Genomic DNA, 18677 nt, shown 5'->3' with positions numbered 1-18677 from the left:
TTTATACTTTAAAGTATAAAGTATATAGTTTATTTATAATCTTGTTAACATACAGTATATACAGTATGAACACATGCATTGTGTTCTTAAAATATTAAAATACTTGAGATATATAAAACTACAGAACATACACTGTATTTTGTCCGAGTTCACCGTCTGTTGTGCACTGTAGATAATTGATGTGGTGTGCAACTGTCTTGGGTGAGTGTCCTCCAGGTGTTAATTCCTGAAGGAGGACACAAAATTTTATTAAGCCAACAAACTTGCAATGACCTTGTTGAAGGATTTCATTGTATCAGCAAAACTGTGTGTAACGGATGCACTTCCTTGTTATTTTTCAATTAACTCTGAAACTAGAAGACAAAGGAGTATCTTCCTCCAGAGCCTGAAACTTTCTCCTTCAAGATTTCTTTTCATTACCCTCCTTGGGTTACATCACAACTGGAGGGACACATACAAGGGGGTTGCAGTGGGAAATGTACATTTTGATGGGTTTCCCAGTCATGCCTTGATCTGCCAATGCACATGTTATCATTATGACTTCCCAGTACCTGAGGCCCAGACTAAATATTTTCACAGAAAGCATGTGAGAGGTCTTACAAGCTTCAGATCCAAACCAAAAACGACACTCTAGGATTAGAAAGAGGATTTAGGTTGTTTAAACAACAAAAATAGGTCAGCTTTAAGGGATTATAGCTGTAGTTAGGGGTACATTTTTGATTAAGTAAATGAAGCAAATCCCAGAAGAAATAAAAAACAATCTGGATGAGATGTCTTTACAGCATGTTGTTTGCAAAGGTTGACAGTTACTTCTGTTAAAGTTTACTGCCTTCTGTGCTTGTACGAAATAGGTCTAATTGAGGTTTATAACTATTTTTATACTTATATTTTTACAATGTTCTTTTTGTTATATTTATTTGAAATCCCAACTCAACCTACAGAATTTTGTAAATATAGAATACAGTGTTTATTTCAAATTGTATTTACATATTTGCTCTAGGTATATTTACATATAATACACATCTCTAGGCTCTAGATTGCTGATGTTCCTTAGCGTAGCTTTGATGGCATTTGGTACTGGAACTGTAAATTGTTCATAACTACTATTGTAAATCAGAAGTGGAAAATACATATTATTTATTAAAAATGTTTTGCCAGCTCTTGCCTGCTTTTTCAGCTATTAAAAGCTATCAATAGCTTTGGAATACTTAATAAAGCAAAGAGGTAGTTTTTGACAACAATGAGTGAGGAAGCAACCTTTGCCTAGTCTACCATTTCAGTTTTAGCTGCTGACATCCTTTAAATGTTATCCTCACAATAACCTCTCACAATTACCACTTCTACCTTTACAAATTTTCCTTGTACATATTCATAAAGTATAGGAGGGCTTTTTCCCAGTAAATGTATTTTTTGTTATCGACAGACAGTTCAGGAACATAAAATATAAGAAACATAACAATGTTCATTCCTTTTAGCACAAATACGACTGGTGGTAAAGTATACAGTGGGTGAAGAAAGCTCTCATCTGGATTGGAAAGCTCTCATCTGAGTTCTAGACTATGGAAAAGAAATGGCTGACAGTTAGATGATTGCAATCTCTCAGGCATTCACCAAGGAAGAAATTGACATGCCTCAGCCTAAAGAAAGACAAATTCTGTATTAAGTAAAAATAACATAGAAAAAGGAGTGAATGATTCCAGATCACTAAAGAGAAAGACATTTTCACAGCTTGATATTATTCAACCAACTATTTTTAAGGAAAAAAAGGACAATTAGTTTAATTTCACATAATATCAAAGTAATGCATAGATCACTAGTTATGAATACGGTCTTCACTTTGTACTCGTTTTGCAGCTGGATTTGCCAGTACACAGTTATATCAGACATATCTGATGCACTAATAAGGTGCACCCAACAAGAGAATCAAGGCTATCTGCTCTCAATCAGTCTAAAAGCAATGTGATCCAAGTGTTGTTTACAAGTGAGACAGGTGATGCCTGTGGACTTCCAGATATTGAAATTATTATTTCATGCATTAGATGCATTACTGCAAACTGACTCTTTACACTAAAATAAACTAGAATGTGATTTTCATTTATGAGATCATAAAAAATACTAGATTGACATACAGATACAAGGTAAGTTATGAGGGTGGTAAATTTGGAAAGTGGTCAAAAGTATTTTTTTTCTCACAACAATTTATTAGTGTAAATGTAGCCGTGGAAACCAGCAAACTTTTTAGTGACAACCTCTTGACATACAAACTGGTTGTGGTAGGAATTAAAGTGTTGGAAACAGTATTCTTACTAGACGCTATTTCCAGAAGGTCTGAATACAACCCAAACATAGAACACGTTTATCTGAAACATACTGAGAAACACAAATAATAGGCTTGAAGTTCTAGACACAACTGGAAAGGAGTTCAGTCCGATGACAGAACAATACATGAGGATCAATACCAGTATGACCAGAAATACCAGTTTCTCCAACTCATTCTTACAGTAAAAGATGAGAAGTCCTCCCATTGACACCAAATGCAAATAAAGTTGACTTTATAGTTGACTGGAATTACAGAAAATTACAAGTGAATAATGCAAATAACTGACATGTTACATTTAGCATGTCCTTACATACAAACCACTGCTACAGTAAATAAGCTTTAAAAAGCTTTACATAATATTTGCTGTATCATGAGAAAACAATGATGCATATCTAAGAACAGTTTTGTGTTTTGAAGTGAAGAACTAAGAAAACCCTAAAAACAAGATTTGCCTGTAAAAACTCCCAGCAAACTGAATTATAATTCTTGTACCTGTTTCTGAGGAATGGGTAAGATCTAATGAGTCACTGAGGTGAAATGAGACACTGCCCACTTCCTGACTGAAATGTGTTGGCAGTTTACAATGTACTGTATATACCCTTAAGTTCTTCTGAGGAAAGACCAGACAGTGATGCAATGTTCCACTGCACTTCCTTGAGAAAATCACTATGAATTTTCAGGTGTAATGTCCCAGACAATGAAATACGCTGATATTTTTAACATTTGATTACTCTGAGACTTATTATTACTATTATTATTCTTATGCACCAATAATAGTTCCATGTGTTTTAAAGAATTCCCATCCAAGCAATGCACACTGAATGGAATTTGAAACTGCATATATTGCCATTCAAAAGTATTCAGATCCTTCCTATGTTGTCTCATATTGTGAAATTACAAGGCTTTCATATTTCTTTAATTTTTTTTAAAACAAGCATGGTCAAACTAAAGACTAAGGGCAAGATAAGTTACAGCAAATGTAAAAAAAAATTAAAGCGTGAACTCAACTTTGTGAAAGCACCTTCAACAACAATTTTGCACACGTTTGATATAATTTTGCTCACTTTTTTTACTTAAAGTCTCTCAAGACCTTAAGGATTGGTTATGGACAGCAGTTTTCAAATCTTTGCAAAGGATTCAAGTCAGAACTCATCAAGGACAAGGACACTCAAGGACAACTTTCTTCTTCTTATGCCACTCCAGTGTAGCTTTCACCTTTATTTCACCTTTATTTTTATGTATTTTAGACCATTGTCCTGCTGAAAGATGAATTTGTGTCCTAATTTTAGATTTGAAGCAGGTTTTCCTCCAGGATTTGCCTGTACTTTGTTCACTATGTAGTTCTGATAGGCTTTCAAGTCCCTGCTGATGAGAAACAGAAGTATAACACAATACTTCTACAATTGTTGACAGTAGGGATGATGTTGACTAAGTGATGCACTATGTTGGTCTTGTGTCAGATGTAATGCTTTGCATTTACACCTAAAATTCTGACTAATAACACTTTACCACATGTTTACATCACTTTAGTGTCTTGTTACAAACTCCATTCAGGAATTGAGATTTTTTAGTTCAATCCAAGCTCCCTTTGAGGTGTGACTGGGATATTGCTGACCGTTGAACATTTCCTCTCATCTCAGTCACTGAACTTTGTAACCAGATTTCTCCTTTTTCTGGCTGCTCTGGCAGGGACCTCCTGATTAAGAAGTGACTGGGTGCCTTTCACTTCTTAACGACCAACTTCACCAAACTCATAGAGATATTGAGGGTCTTTGAAATGGTTTTATAAACTTTACCTGATCTGTGCCCTTATATAACTTGATATGTTTTGTCTGCATATTTTAATCTTTTCTAGAAATGTACCATGTAACTGAGTGACCTTACAGAGATAGTTGTTTTTAATTTAAAATAATGTGAAACACTATCATTGCACACAAAAGCCACTCAACTAGTTAATTCATTAAATTAAGGTAAATTTGTGCACCTAAATTTAGATTTGCCATTTGATCTTTCATTTGAAACCTTTCTTATGTTCTAAATTAATTAACCGAACAAATACTAGAAGCATACACTAAACTAGGCCCAGAAGCAGTACTAGAGAGGTATAAACAGCATTATTGATTTTTATCTCTAAAACCTGAGTGCCAGTTAAGATGATCCAATATTGATAGTGCTATGACATGAAGCATGTTCTTGACATCTTGGATTGTAAAACTTGGTACAATATTCATTCAGCATACAGTATTTAGTACAGTTATATCTTATATCTCTAGTATCAAGCCCCCTGTATGTTGGAAACAATTTACTCCCTCTTTTGCAGTTAATTCCTATTCCTAAAACTGGACTCTATACACTAACTCATCTATAAATTTTTCTGAATTCTGTGGTTGTAAAATGAGTTTGTTTAGATGTCTAGTGAGATTGGCAAGGAATGCGAAATCTTTCTTCCATCTGTCATGTTTTAATTCCAGATTTCTATCCTTGGAAAGCACACAGTTAATCACCATATGAAGACTCAATGTCTTGCTGCAAGAAAAAGAAAGTGGCAATGTAGTAAAGGTCTTGCTTGAATTAATTTAATTACTTTAACAACAACGTCCATTATTCCCTTTATGTCGTTGTCTTCACACATGTTATACAAAGCCTGATGCTGCACAATATGGTAAAATACCAAAAAAATGGCCCGATCCTTTGTCATTTAAGCTACTTACTCCAAGTTGTCATTGATCTACCTGTTGGAAAATAAACAATTGAATTTAGCAGACTGTTCATTTCACTACAGGATTGGAGAACAGCAGTGTATGGCAAATCATCTTTACAAGAATGAACATGTAGTCACTGGAATGAAAGCAAATATTTGGTCATTTCAAAGTTGGCAGTATCAATGTAAATACAAATACAAACACAAAGTTGTACTTACTGTCCTGGGTGTAATTTATTAACTGCCATATTTAGCTATTAAAGCAGATGTTTTAGAGCCAATCTTCTGTTCAAGATGAGTAGTCAGATTTTCTAAAAGATCAGAGATCTGTTGGCACACTGCATTTTGGTGTTTTTTATTTTTCATATTACTTAATTTTTGTTTCTCAAAACATTAAAGAGATAGAGTAGAGATTCTAAAACTAGCTTTTACAAGTAAATGCTTCCAGTATTTGGCAAGCATCCAAAAAATTTTATAAATACAACTACAAACACTTAATTGTACAGTACTTAAGTCTCCTGAGTCTGATTTATTGACTGCTAAATTTAGCTGTTAAAGTGGAAGTTTTAAAGCAAATCATTTATTCAAGATGAGTAATCAGATTTTCTGAAAGATCAGAGATCTGTTGGCACTCTGCATTATTGTGTTCTTTTATTCTTTGTATTATTTCACTTTTGTTTCTCATTAAAGAGTAACAGAGTATGGATTCTAAAACTAGCTTTTACTAGTTCTTACTAGTTTACTAGTAAATGCTTCTGGTATTTGGCAAGCTTCCACAAAATTTTGTAAGATGCAAGTGCCAAAGTGCCTGCTCCAATAAACAGGTCACGCACTTTCTACTCAGTTACCAAAGATGAGTAATTTTTAATCCTCTGTCTTGAGATTTGTTTGGGGACTTCGCTTAAAAATCTTGATGTTTTGTCTCGAAATGTCTCTGTATTTTGTGTGGTTTGTAAACAATGAGAGCTGTTCAACATAATAAACAAAATGGCTTTCAGGCACTTTGTACAACCACAAGCATCTTCCAGTCATCCTGTACAATGCTACTTTCTACTGCCAAACTGTGATGCTTCTTTTCAGTCATGTTCATATTTACTTTCATTGATTCCTGAAGCAATTTTTTCTCATCTATCTTGTTCAGCTGCTGGCGCTCTCTGTTCAATTGTTTGAATGTATCACTCGACAAACCATGTGGCAATCTTTACATTTTATTTGGAGCATATCATTTAGGCCAAGCACAACCTACAAGCTTCAGGCTGAGAACTGATGATCTACAGGAATTGAGTTGACTATCATGGGCCCAATGGCCTCCTCATTATTTTAACTTTTTAACACTGTTTTATACAGTATATTTTAGTCTTTTGATATAGTTACAACTCAATATATAAATAGAAATCGATTTACCAAAATTAATATTCACAAGTTGCAACTCAATGAACTTACTGATTACTTTTGAAATGCTTTCATCAGTTTTCTAGACCTATCCCAGCAAGCTATGGGTTCAAGGCAGGATACACCCTGGAGATGATGACTGTCATGATGGAACACATCCATATCTGAAAAGAAATGCAGTAAAGTTCTAAATACAATATTCAACATGAAGAAGGAATTCTGTGGAACAGCTGGGGCTGATAATGTCATGATAAGGATAATAATAAACATTAAATAGAACATACTGATATCTACACTGATGCATTACTGCTTCAGTAATTGGTTCAGAATTGACTAGAATCATGAACACAGTAGTTGGATTTTCCTAAAAACTGTACCTAATATAACCTATATTTTGTACGTGTTCACTTACAGTAGTCCTTCGTTTTGTCAATGAAAATTTAGTTTCCTTTCTGCACCAAGGCATAACAGTTGAATCTGTGTTTTAGTGTATTATTGAAATCCACACCTGAAGAGGGCTCCACAGCCAAAAGGTGTGTCTCTTTTCCATTCTTCTCAGCATGGAATAAATCTTTACTTGTTCCTGTATTATTGAAACTACTCGTTAGTGCACAATTTGAGTTTTTCACAGATTGAAGAGGGTAATATTGAACAATATTTCTACACTACAATCTTTGAATTCCACAAAACAAGACAGAAGTCTCACAGTAAATAAAAAAACAGAAACTTTTTATTATTGGAATTTCACAGCATAAACCAGTAAAAGCTACAAAATTCTGTCTGTACATTTAAATACCAAATGTTTTTACAGCACCCCCTAAAGTCCAATGAGTTTTTTACTTAGTGTCAGTTTCATAGCTGGTCACTTTATATCATATTGCATCCAACATGTTAAGTATTTGCTGCTAACAAGTGAAAATATTAATACCTATACCTTTGTGTTTGTAACTGTGGAACTATGGTTCAAATGTATATAAAAGGATTTTCCATATCATGTTAGATGATTTATTACATTGACACTAGTTTACACACCAGAACTATTCAGATGCTTGACCTAATAAATGATTAAAACATCATACTGTACATATATATTCATTTATTAAAATAATTATATTCAATATGTTCTCCTTGCTTATAAAAAATTATCTCAATTGAATTGAATTGTTAAACAAATCAGTTTCTTTTCATTGTCCTTGTATAACTTGTATAAAAATTATTCTGTATCAATTAAAATAATCAAATCTTGATTGAAGAGCATGAACCCTTGTCAGAAAAGAAGGTTAGAGGAATCTTAATGTAATCTGTGTTAAATTAAAAGAAGTACTGTAAATGTCAGCAAAAACTGCAAAGGAAAATCACTAACTAAAATGTGAATTACATAAATATCCACCCCCCTGTGTCACTACCTGGTGCAAGCACCTTTGAGAGAAATTATTGCTGTGAGTTTTTTAAGATGTCTCTACTTACTTTGCACACTGGGCAATTTATCCCATTTTCCTCAAGGTCTTGGCTACAGATTGTTGATGCAATTTTCAACTCTTGCTACAGATTTTATGTTTAAGTCAAGACTCTGACTGGGCCTCTCAAGACATTTAATCCCTTCTTATTAAGTCACAATAGCTTCACTTTTGCCTTGTGTTTTGAGTCACTGTCCTTGTTTTAATTGTTTGGCAGACCAAAGCAGGTTTCTTCTCAGATTTGCCTATTCTTTGCTCAATCTCGACAACCTGAAGTTATATTGTTGCTTTTTTTTGCACTTGTATTGAATTCCTTTACATTTCCTCTACATAGATCATACATAGAAAATCAGCTGCAAGTTTTACAGATATTAGTCTTACGTTTTTACATTAAAAAATATAAATAGAACACTTTCATGTGTTTGTGTGTATTTGACTCCTAGGAACTTATGCCACAGGTTATTTATCCATCTATTTTCTAATCAGTTTATCCAGAACAGGGTCATGGGGGAGTCGAAGCCTAACCCAGCAACAAAGGGCACAAGGCGGGATACACACTGGGCAGGGCACTAGTCCATCGTAGGGTACACACAGCCACAAACACAAACACACTCACACCAGGGTCAAATTTGTACAGAGGCCAGTTAACCTTCCAGTATGAACCTGGCAGAAATCCACACTGAACATTGTTATTCGCATTTTTTTGAAGTACTTGTTGGATTTGTCTGTTCCTCCTGGTAATTATTTTTAGACCATCATGATTGTTATACATTTTATAGTTATTTAATAGAGGATATTTGAATAACACATGCTATAATTCATCATGAAGAAAATAGTTTGAATACTTTTTTGGGTAATAGTTTTGCTTCACAATCATTTTTTTTTATTAATAAACTCAGTGATTACTCAAGATTGATATTTGGCCTGTAACAGCCTTTGAAAATTAAAATGTTATCTTGTTAAGTTTTAATAAATATCTATAAAGTGTATGAATACTCATGCTGTTTATTACAATGTGTGTTAATAGCCTAAAACAACTCTCAGCACTTCGAGGCAGAGGGCAGCAAATGTGCTTGCAAAAGAGAATTAGCAGTTATAGCAGAACACTTGAATGTGTTCCATCTACTGATTGTGTGGATATTTATCAGCTACAAACTACATTAAGTGTTTGATTTATTTCGTTTGGGTTGAATGACATGTCTTTGTATTAGACTTTGTTAAATAAGTTTTAATTGACCGAATGGGACCTATGAACTATGTACATTTTTCACAAAAACATGGCTGGAAAGGTAAATCACTGGCTATCACTGAAGGTATGATGCAACAGTTCAGTTGAACTTTTTCAGAAAGTAATTCCAATAGCATTGTGTGACAGGTCTCATCCCTAAGTGAAGTGTCTCCAAGGTTCTGAACATGTAGAAAATGTCAATGACAAGACTATATGATGCTGGAGGTTTCAGTGCAGTATTATTAGTAGACTCCAGTGAATCAAAGACACTAGATAAGATCGCTTTTTTAGCCATATAGAGTACAATTGGCTACAACAACAGAAAAGTTCCCTTTACTGAAATTACTAAACTTAAAGTTCTGCCCTGACCTGCCCTGCACTGACTCACAATGTCACTTTACTTATTCTGTAGTGGTTGCAGTGGATACCTGAGACCCTTTTTACAGCTTTCCCTTCTTCAGGGTATTTAAGCCAAGGTGACAACAGCAAAAGGTAGTAGGCTGTTATTCCCATGGTCCTCTGGAGGCTCAAACCAGAACAGGAATGATAACTCCCTTTTCCCTTCTCTGGAGACTCAGTCCAGGGTGCTTCTCCTTCCTTTGCTCCTGGCAACAAGAGATGTACCTCCCTCATGTATTGGGACTCTCTCCTTTTGGGAGCCTTGGGGCACAATTAGCTCCTACTTACTTGCTTCCTACCTGACCAAAGCTAGTATTCTAGTATCTCACTCAGATTCCTGGGTTTCAAGCTTGGCCATTTTCAGATAGCTCTGATAATCTCCCATCTTTGTTCTCCACACCAGCTCCCTTTGCTCAAAGCTTATCTAAAGGTCCTCCAGCATACCTTTGGTTGTAGGTAGCACACTTCCATACTACTAAGCCTCTTCTTATAAGGTTTTCTGAGACTCCTCTGCCTCCTTGAGCTGGTGCCTAATTTCTCTAGTGGACTGGATGACAATGTCTTGCAATTTCTGTTTGAATTCCTGAGCTCATTTTTTTCTGTTCTGCATTGAAGGAATGAGAGAGAGACATCTGAAGAGCAACCCTTGTCTCCCTCTTGAATAATCTAACCTGCTGCTGTTCCACAACACCATCTGTGGCTTTAGCAGAACTTAATTTCTCTTTGGACTTCTTATCAGCAGAGGTGTATTGATGGTTTTTAAGCATTCCATCAAAACAACAAGTATTTGGAATTTTGTTCCCGAATTTCTTCTTCCATTTGTAGATTGTGCCTTGGTTTTTCCTTTTTCTTCCTTTTGGCTAGTCTCCAGCAGGACCTCTCCAGACAGGATCTCCAAATGTCTCTTATCAGCAACAGCCTGCCTAAAACTATTCTCCAGTCCCCTGGTCCTTCACTTATGCTGCTACTATGGAGATGGTAGCTCTGCCTGGAGGCTGCTGCCACTCCTCTAAGAATTTTCCAGCTCATTGCTCATTTCTTTCAATTACTTCCAAAGTAAGCGTTCACTCTCTGCCTGACTGAACAGTAAGTGGTGCAGCTGGCTAATTGTGTCTCACAGGCAGCCAGCATGGACTTCGGGCTCTTTCCTATCTTTTCGTGACCCTGTTGGACTTCACTCCTCTTGCTCAGCTCACATGTCAATTTGGTGCACTCTTGCTATAGCTTTCCCAGCTCTGCACCTTGGTGTCTCTCTGTCTGACATTAGAGTGGAGGCAGTCTCAAACAAATGCGTTTTCTGCCTGCAACAGTTCCAATACACCATCATGCTCAATTTCCAACTGTTTCTGCAAGCACCAAGCTCTGGTTCACAGCTGCTGGATCTCAGTTACTTGGTCTGAACAGCTGGAGAACATGTGGGCCTGCAGAGCTGTAACCCCCCCTGGTCACGTAAGCTCAGCTGCTCCATCGGCTGGGCTCCTTTCCCTGTTCAGCTCTCCTCCTTTCTTCCTCTGTAGGAGCTCTCCTACTAAGTCGGGCTCATAACTCACGAGCTCAGGGCACAGTAAGGTTTGTGTTGTGCACCTCCCACATTTCCTCTCTGTTAATTGGCAACTAGTCTCCAGGCATGAATTTCTGACCCTTCCACTCCTGAGAAGACCGTGGGGCACTCCAGACTCACCACAGGTACTTCCCTGAAAAGGCAGACATGCATGCAGCTGGTTGCAGCTGTACAGGAAGAGTGGCTGAATATTCCAGAACAGTCCATCTAGTGGCTGCTCAGGTCTGTGTATCAATGTTGCCAGGGTTGTGTTAAAGCCGTAACTTGTTTAATGTGTTTTCATTTTGACAGTGTAGCATTTAATGTACAGAAAATGTAGCATGATTCCTGTAGCTGTATTTTCTGCTATTTTGTCTGAAGTCTATATTTAACATACTTGATAACATCATCTAAACATAAGTTTTTTTTCATCAGTGTAAGTTGTATAATTCACAAAGATTCTGAGAGTGATACAAAGAGTTAAGAATGTTAAAGATTACTAAGGTGCCATAAAAATCCTTCCATTTCTATTGGACTTCAAAGCATTCCTGTTTCTAGTTCAGCTGTAAATATTAAGTGTGCTCCAATCTTCACTTTGTGCACATTAAGTTAATGCCCATGAATGCAATTACACTATGCTGACTAGCTTTTCCTCACACATTTCGCATAACTGTTTAGATAACTATTTTAATCCATAAGCTGTTAAAATAATTTTGAGAATGCCAAATGGGTTATGCAGTTTATTTCCCTGTCTTTAGACTCTGAATGAAATGATTTCAAGATTTCATATATCATGATGAAGGGTAACGTGGTAGGTCCAGTGTCATCATGATTGAAATTGAAATTTAAACCTTTCACATGACTCTTTATTCTTTTGGGGTTTTTTGTCCTTAATACAGTACCTTAAAATGTAAAATAATTTTGTTACTGATACTGAATTACTAAAGCGTTTCACTGTTACTAATTTCAGCCTACATTTTATATCATTTATTTTAAAATGCTGGATCAAGAAACGTGGATATTAATCTAGTTAATTAATATTTTAGTATGTTAGTTGGGTTATAGTATAGGCTATTTTTGTGCAACACAGAGATATTGTCCTTCTCATACACGGGAAAATAAAGCAACTCAACACTTCTGTCAGCTTTCTGCAGGGTGTAATATATCCTTTAATTGTTCAACAATGGAAAAGTATTCTTAGACAAACAAAGCCACTATAAATGCACAAAAACAGTCATGTAACTAACAATACTGATTGTCTGGATTTAAGTGACAGACATACTAAAATGCATACAACATGTGGTGATTTCAGTACATCACAAATTTAATGTATTAAATGTATTAAATTTAATTCAGTGTTATTTCTACTACAAAATGCTCCACACAAAGACTTTATTAAAAATTGAAAAATTATTTGAGCTTGTGATCATGAAGAGTAATAAAGAATCTATCATATTTTATTAATTTAAAACATATTTATTTAAATTAAAATCAAGTATTAACAGTATTATGTATAATCATATTTCACCACCTCATTGAAAGACAGGAGATAGGTGCTCTGAATTGTTTGCTGTTAAAAATGTTGTAATGTTAAGCTGCATGGTTATTCTTAGACTTTCCATCCACCATCATCCAGACCCTAGCATCATTACCCAAACCCAGTGAACTGTGTACAGTATAATGATACTACAACACAACAATCAGGTCTGAAGGTACCTCCTAAGGAATTAAATCAAAACAACCGTGGCTACTAACAATTAGACATAATATACTGTAAAACATGTGAATTAGGATGTTGACAAAGGATGTTTTTTTGCAATGATTCCCAGTTCTGTATTTCATATGGAAATGACAGAGCAAGTGTATAAATTAATATCACAACAGGTTCAGGCATGTTTGTTTAAAGGACAACATTCTTTTCTGTGGTAGTATTGTAATGGTTTGGTGTTCCATTAACACCAACCTGAAGAGTCAGCTTGTTGTCAGTTGTAATCTCACTGCATAGCATTAGGTTGACAGTATTATGAGACATGTTTCACCCACTATTAGAGCAAAACAAATGTCAAGAAAATCTCTTAATCTTTAAATAAAATAATGCTGGTCCCCACTTGGCAAGTCGCTTATGACTTATGAAACAGGGATTGACATCAAGGACTGTCCTAGTGTATTGCCAGATGTCTATCCTGTCAAGCATATGTGAGACAGACTAGCTACATCAATATTAACAATCATCAAGTGATATTGATCTGATAGTTACTTTACAGAGTGAATAGAGGAACAGCCCTGTACTCTGTATTTATATCTATGGCACCCTGATCAATTGCATGTGTTTGAGCAAAAGGTAGATACACCATGTTTGAGCACTTACAGTATACAGGGGTTGATGAGTTGAATGAACCATATGCCCTGTGACACATGTGATTTTGTAGCTTTCTTGTCAGAAACCTGTTTAAAAATGATGAAATAATATTACAGCACAAATGCGTAGAATAAACATAAAATTAAAACATCAAATGTTTATCTTGAATCAGGGAGTGCATTCCTAAAGTGTTTCAGTATAGATTAGTTATGAGGGAGAGTTTGTTATCTGAAGTCATTGTAACACTATTTGCTCTTTTTGATTCTTTAGATTCTTCTTGAATCTTTGAGTCAGTATGTTTCTACACAAAATTTTATGGTCATTCATAAAAGGTTTTCTATTCATGTTTGCCAATTTTTCACACAGATTAATTCAGACCAGCTTGTGGCACCAAAAGGTCTGAGAGAATGTGGGCACTGCATTTCTCACAGGCAACTGCTATGATTATGGTTGAAACAGTGAGACTGTAGCTTAAACCTACATTTTATGGCATGTACTGTAGTACATAAGGACCCTACTTATCGTTATACTGTATATTTATGTGTACTTATCTCTATAAGACAATGATTGATAATAAATGAAAAAGAACATGTTATTAACAGACAAAGGATAGGACTGAGAAGGACAGATTTTACGTTATTAAGGAGTGATTGATAATTTCTTTGATACCATGAGTTTTACCAGCACAACAGTAGGAACACTTCGGAACATACAGTACTAAGATTTCACCAAGCTTTGATTCATGTTCAAGCTTTAAGCTTTATTGAAAGTTTCTCTACCTTCCAGTTTTGAAAAAGATGTCCTCACATTTCTTACAAAGAAATGCAAACTCTCTGCTAAGTCATTTGGTTTAAATCACTTTAGTCTCCGAAACAAATCCTACTCCAATGCAGTTCAGATACGCCTTTGTCTTTTTGTCTATTGACAAAATGATGACTAGAAATAAAGACAACATTGTCTTGGAGACAGTTTTATTAATTGGGTGGGAGGGCTGTTTGGAGTGGTGTAGCTTACAAGTAACAGAAGTGTTTAAAACATGATCCAAAAAGTCTAAAGCAGTTACAAGCATCATATTAAATTATGGTCCACTATAAAATTTGGATAGATTTTCCTAAAACATAAGAAAAACTATTCTTAAAGAATAAAACATGAATCCTGCTAGAATGTTGTTTCAGAAAAACGATTAAAATGATTGTTCTTCTATATATTAGTTTTGTATACTACTCATAATATTAATTTCACCTATTATTAATTTATTTTTTTACATTAATGACAGTATAGTGTTTTGTGCCCATACTGTATATTGTTATATGAGGGTATTAAACACGTGTAGAGAGTGTTACATGTAGAGAGTGTTAAATAACAGCAAAACCTGCAAATACATAAAACAATCAATTTATTGATTGCATAAGTATTCAACCCTCTAAGTCAATACTGAATGGAAAATCCATTGGCAGTAATTGGCTGCTGTCAGTAGTTTTGGATAGGTCTCTACCTGCTCTGCACACTGATGATGAAGTTATGTTTATTCTTCCTGGCAAAATTGCTACAGTTATGACAATTCCCTTACAGTATCAATTGGGGCCTGCAAGTGTTGAACTGCACCATAAATGTTTTATTGCATATAAGTCAGAACTTGAACTGGGCTACTCAAAGGCATTCACTTTCTTCATTGTCATTTGGGGTTCTTTTTAAGTTCATTGTGATGCTGAAAAGTGAATTTTTGACTTAATTTTTGATTTGTGATAGATTCAAGTCGGGTTTTCCATAGAATTTGCCTGAATTTTGCACCTTACATTTTGTCCTTTATCCTGAAGAGCTTTTTTAGACTAAAAAAATCCATATTTGTCATATTGGACCATAAAACATTCTTCAAAATATCTTGGGGAAATCTTAAGATGAGCCTTTTTTCATTAAAGACTTCTTTCTTGCCATTCTTCCACACCGATCAGTTTTGTGTAGGGACCAGGATATTGTCAATCTATGAACATTGACTCCAATCACAAAAACAAAACTTTACAAAGTCAATGTTTATTTTACAGTAGCATCTTTAATCAGTTTCCTGCTTACCCAGGAGCAGAATTTAGAAAAGTGACCTAATCTAGGTAATATCTGCCTGGAACGATGCATATTTCACTTTTTAATGATGAATGAACTCAATGAGATCAGTAATATTTTCCTGATCTTGCCCCTACTATGCAATGCTTGATTTGTTTTAATAGCTACTTTGTTTTCATGGTTGATTTTTTATGTGATTTAAGGCTTGCAATTTGATGTCTGTCTCAGAAAACTTAGATATGCATTTATTTTAAAGTCACATTAAGGCACTTTCATTACACATGAACAGAGACCATTAAATGAATTGTGCAATGTTTCAAGCTATTTGTTTGCACGTGAACAAATTTTGGGTTCCTGTAGCAAAGGCTTTGAATACTTCTGAAGGGTTTGAGTACTTGATTGCTTCTTCTTTAAAAAGTGCATCAATTTACATAAAATTAGCAAAATATCAGTTTGAAGCACAATGTGTTGAATCTAAATAATAAAGTACTACTTGAAAGTGTCAAACAAAATAGTGGAAAACTGCAAGGTAACAAATACTTTTACAGGGCACTGGAAAAATGATAGTGTTATCATAATATGAAAATCATATTTCATATCAAAGATCTACTGAGGTAAACAGAACAAGACGTTAAAAGACAGATGAATAAATAGTGAGTGTGTGTACTTTCTAACTAACATCCTTTTGACTCTTCTAGGACAAAATGTACTTCACAAGTGATTGCTTTTCAAGCAGGTCTTTCTTTCTCTTAAGAGTACATTAAGATTTATAACTACAAAAACGGTTCATTGGTTACAATAGAACATTCAATAGCAACCAAAATCTAGACTATTAGAGGGCAGAAAGGAATGTGTTCCTGTTTATGTCTTTATACCTTATATGTACATCAAAAGAGATTTTTTGTGATGGCTGTATCAATGACATTAATTGATCCTCAATTAAATAAAATGAATGTTTTAATTAATGACCTCTAGTAAAATAGGACAAACAATAGGTAAGCAGGCAAATCAAAGTTACCGTGACAAAACACAAGTTTGCTCTTGTTCAAAATCCTTATATTAAATAAATTAAGCAAAGCTCATCACTCAGTTACATCTTTTAAGGTTCCACAGCTCCACTATACATGGTGAAAAAAATTGGCAGTTAATTAAATCTCTTTTTTTTGTTTCACTCTCAATACTGAAACTATATAATTCAGTTAGTTTAATTTAAGTTAAACAAAGGGCTCTTTAGAGAAAAAATAGAAACTATACACAAATTAAAAATGTGTACCATATACGTGATTGATGCACAAGACACTGTTACTGCCACTTTATATTAAAGGCTGGATAGTAGAAGCCAAATGAACCAAACATAGAGCACTACAACATAATAAAATGGTACCACACCATTAAGTGTTGTTTCTGTTTATTCCAACTCTTCACTTCCAGGGTGATACATGTCTATCACCCCCTGTCTGGTACATGTTTACATATAGATGGTGCAGGTTACATAATCTTCTATTTTATATCCTAGCTAGACAGTATGGTAAGAGTGCACTGCCCAATTTACTGTATTACACCCACCTAAGGGTTTACAATCCTGTTATCCACCTCCTCGTCCTGAACACCATCCTAATCTCTGGATGCCTAAAAATCTAGCTAGAGACTTACATACCTTTGCTACAAAACAAAGCCATTCCTCTTCTACAGTCACAGGCAGCACCAAAACTATTTGACTATACCATTACCAGAACACCTGAAGATTACAAGCTAGCCATGTGCCTATATTCCATATCCCTTCACGCACCTGACGTCTGTCGGACCGCCTACAGTAATCATCCTCTGTGTTGTCCATATCAAGGAGAAGGATAGCAGTGGCAGCGCACACAGCTGAATGGCTATCACATACTGTACGTGAGCAAGTACATATCCACATGGAATATGAAGCATATGACACAGTAGCCTCAGCTCAACAACTGCAAAAAAAAAAGAAACGGTTCCAGAGTCCTTTGCAGCTACTGCCTCATGTGGGTGGAGTCTCCGCACGAAGCGCTATCGGTTTGTACAGAGATTTAGAGCTTAATTTGCTTGGAAATAGCCCAGTAACCGGTAGGGGAATGATTTCACGTTAACACGTTAAAAACAAAGAATATTTATTCACTCAGTAATATTCTATAATTAAACTAAGTATATTTCAGTTTGATGAGTATATATTTAGAACACTGGTAACAGATATTACGTCGACATTAAATTCAATACAATTCCCGTTGTTTAAATCGCAGGTTTCAATAATATTATCGGTGTTTTGAGAATCTAAAGCACTGGGTGTTTGTCTTCACGGTTATCAGAAGACAGTGAATACAGATCCGTACCACGACCTCAAATCTCTTAAAACATCTCCGTCTGAGTCTTATTTCTACAATATCCATAGTAGCAGGTAGCTACGGTGTACGGCTCCTGTTCAGTTCCAATTTATTAGATTCGCACAATGGTACCGAATACGAAAACGTAACGACTTATGCCAAAGTACGCTTTTTATTTTGAAATAAAGTTTTATTTTATTAAATGGAAAAAAGTATGATACAAAATGCTATCAGGCGATCACAGTCATACGTCTGCTTTGTAGTCTTCTGAATGTGCTCATAGTTTCCCTCTTTACACACGCATCTTCGTTGATGTAATGCTTGCGTGTGCTCTCTCCCTACTGTGTGCTATTCAGGAACTGCTGGATGCTTTTTTCTCAAGATTTTGACTAGTGTAGAAATAGAATTTATGACGAAACCGATCATAAGAATATTAAAATTATGTTTCAATGAGCTAGGGTACCTTTTTTTCCTGCGGCGTTTGATTTCATAAACACTCTAGGGGATAAAAAAGAAAACAAAAGCAATCAAAACATTGTAATGTAAAATAAATTTATTATTTGTATAACCTAATCAAACGTATTAACATGTTATGTTGACTTGGGATCGTGCACCGTGATTAATAAGGGTGTAGAACGCGTTGTATTAAATTTGCAAATAATCCTATATGAGCAAGCAGGTTATTGTAGTTAATGTATTTCGGTTTAAAGTCGGTTTCTAGAATCCCACAGTGCACAGATGTAGAATTTTGAACTATTAATTTATTCCCACGTAGACGTCTCCTATTTTTTACCCTCTTCTTCATCGAGCGTTTAGAAAGACCTCTGTGAACCACAAGCCAGCCCCCCTGCAGTCGTTGGTCCAATGAGAATCTGGAA

General features: G+C 35.2%; 1 long non-coding RNA gene across 2 annotated transcripts; it reads right to left on the bottom strand.

Annotated features, from left to right (window-relative positions):
• Positions 1 to 4930: 4930 nt before the first annotated feature.
• On the bottom strand, positions 4931 to 18670 carry LOC107077146 (uncharacterized). Of its 2 annotated transcripts, XR_001478250.2 has the most exons (4): positions 18593 to 18670; positions 18263 to 18297; positions 6465 to 6577; positions 4931 to 5052 (listed from the first exon to the last, which is right to left on the bottom strand). It is a non-coding gene; the product is annotated as an uncharacterized lncRNA (long non-coding RNA). The 2 variants fall into 2 exon arrangements; XR_011182312.1 differs by lacking the exons at positions 18263 to 18297; positions 18593 to 18670 and adding an exon at positions 17244 to 17450.
• Between the last annotated feature and the right edge of the window lie 7 nt (positions 18671 to 18677).

This window comes from Lepisosteus oculatus, chromosome 2 (genome assembly GCF_040954835.1).
Source record: "Lepisosteus oculatus isolate fLepOcu1 chromosome 2, fLepOcu1.hap2, whole genome shotgun sequence".
NCBI classification, from domain to species: Eukaryota; Metazoa; Chordata; class Actinopteri; order Semionotiformes; family Lepisosteidae; genus Lepisosteus; species Lepisosteus oculatus.
Note: the sequence above shows the minus strand (reverse complement) of the source record. Positions and strands in the feature narration are given on the sequence as shown.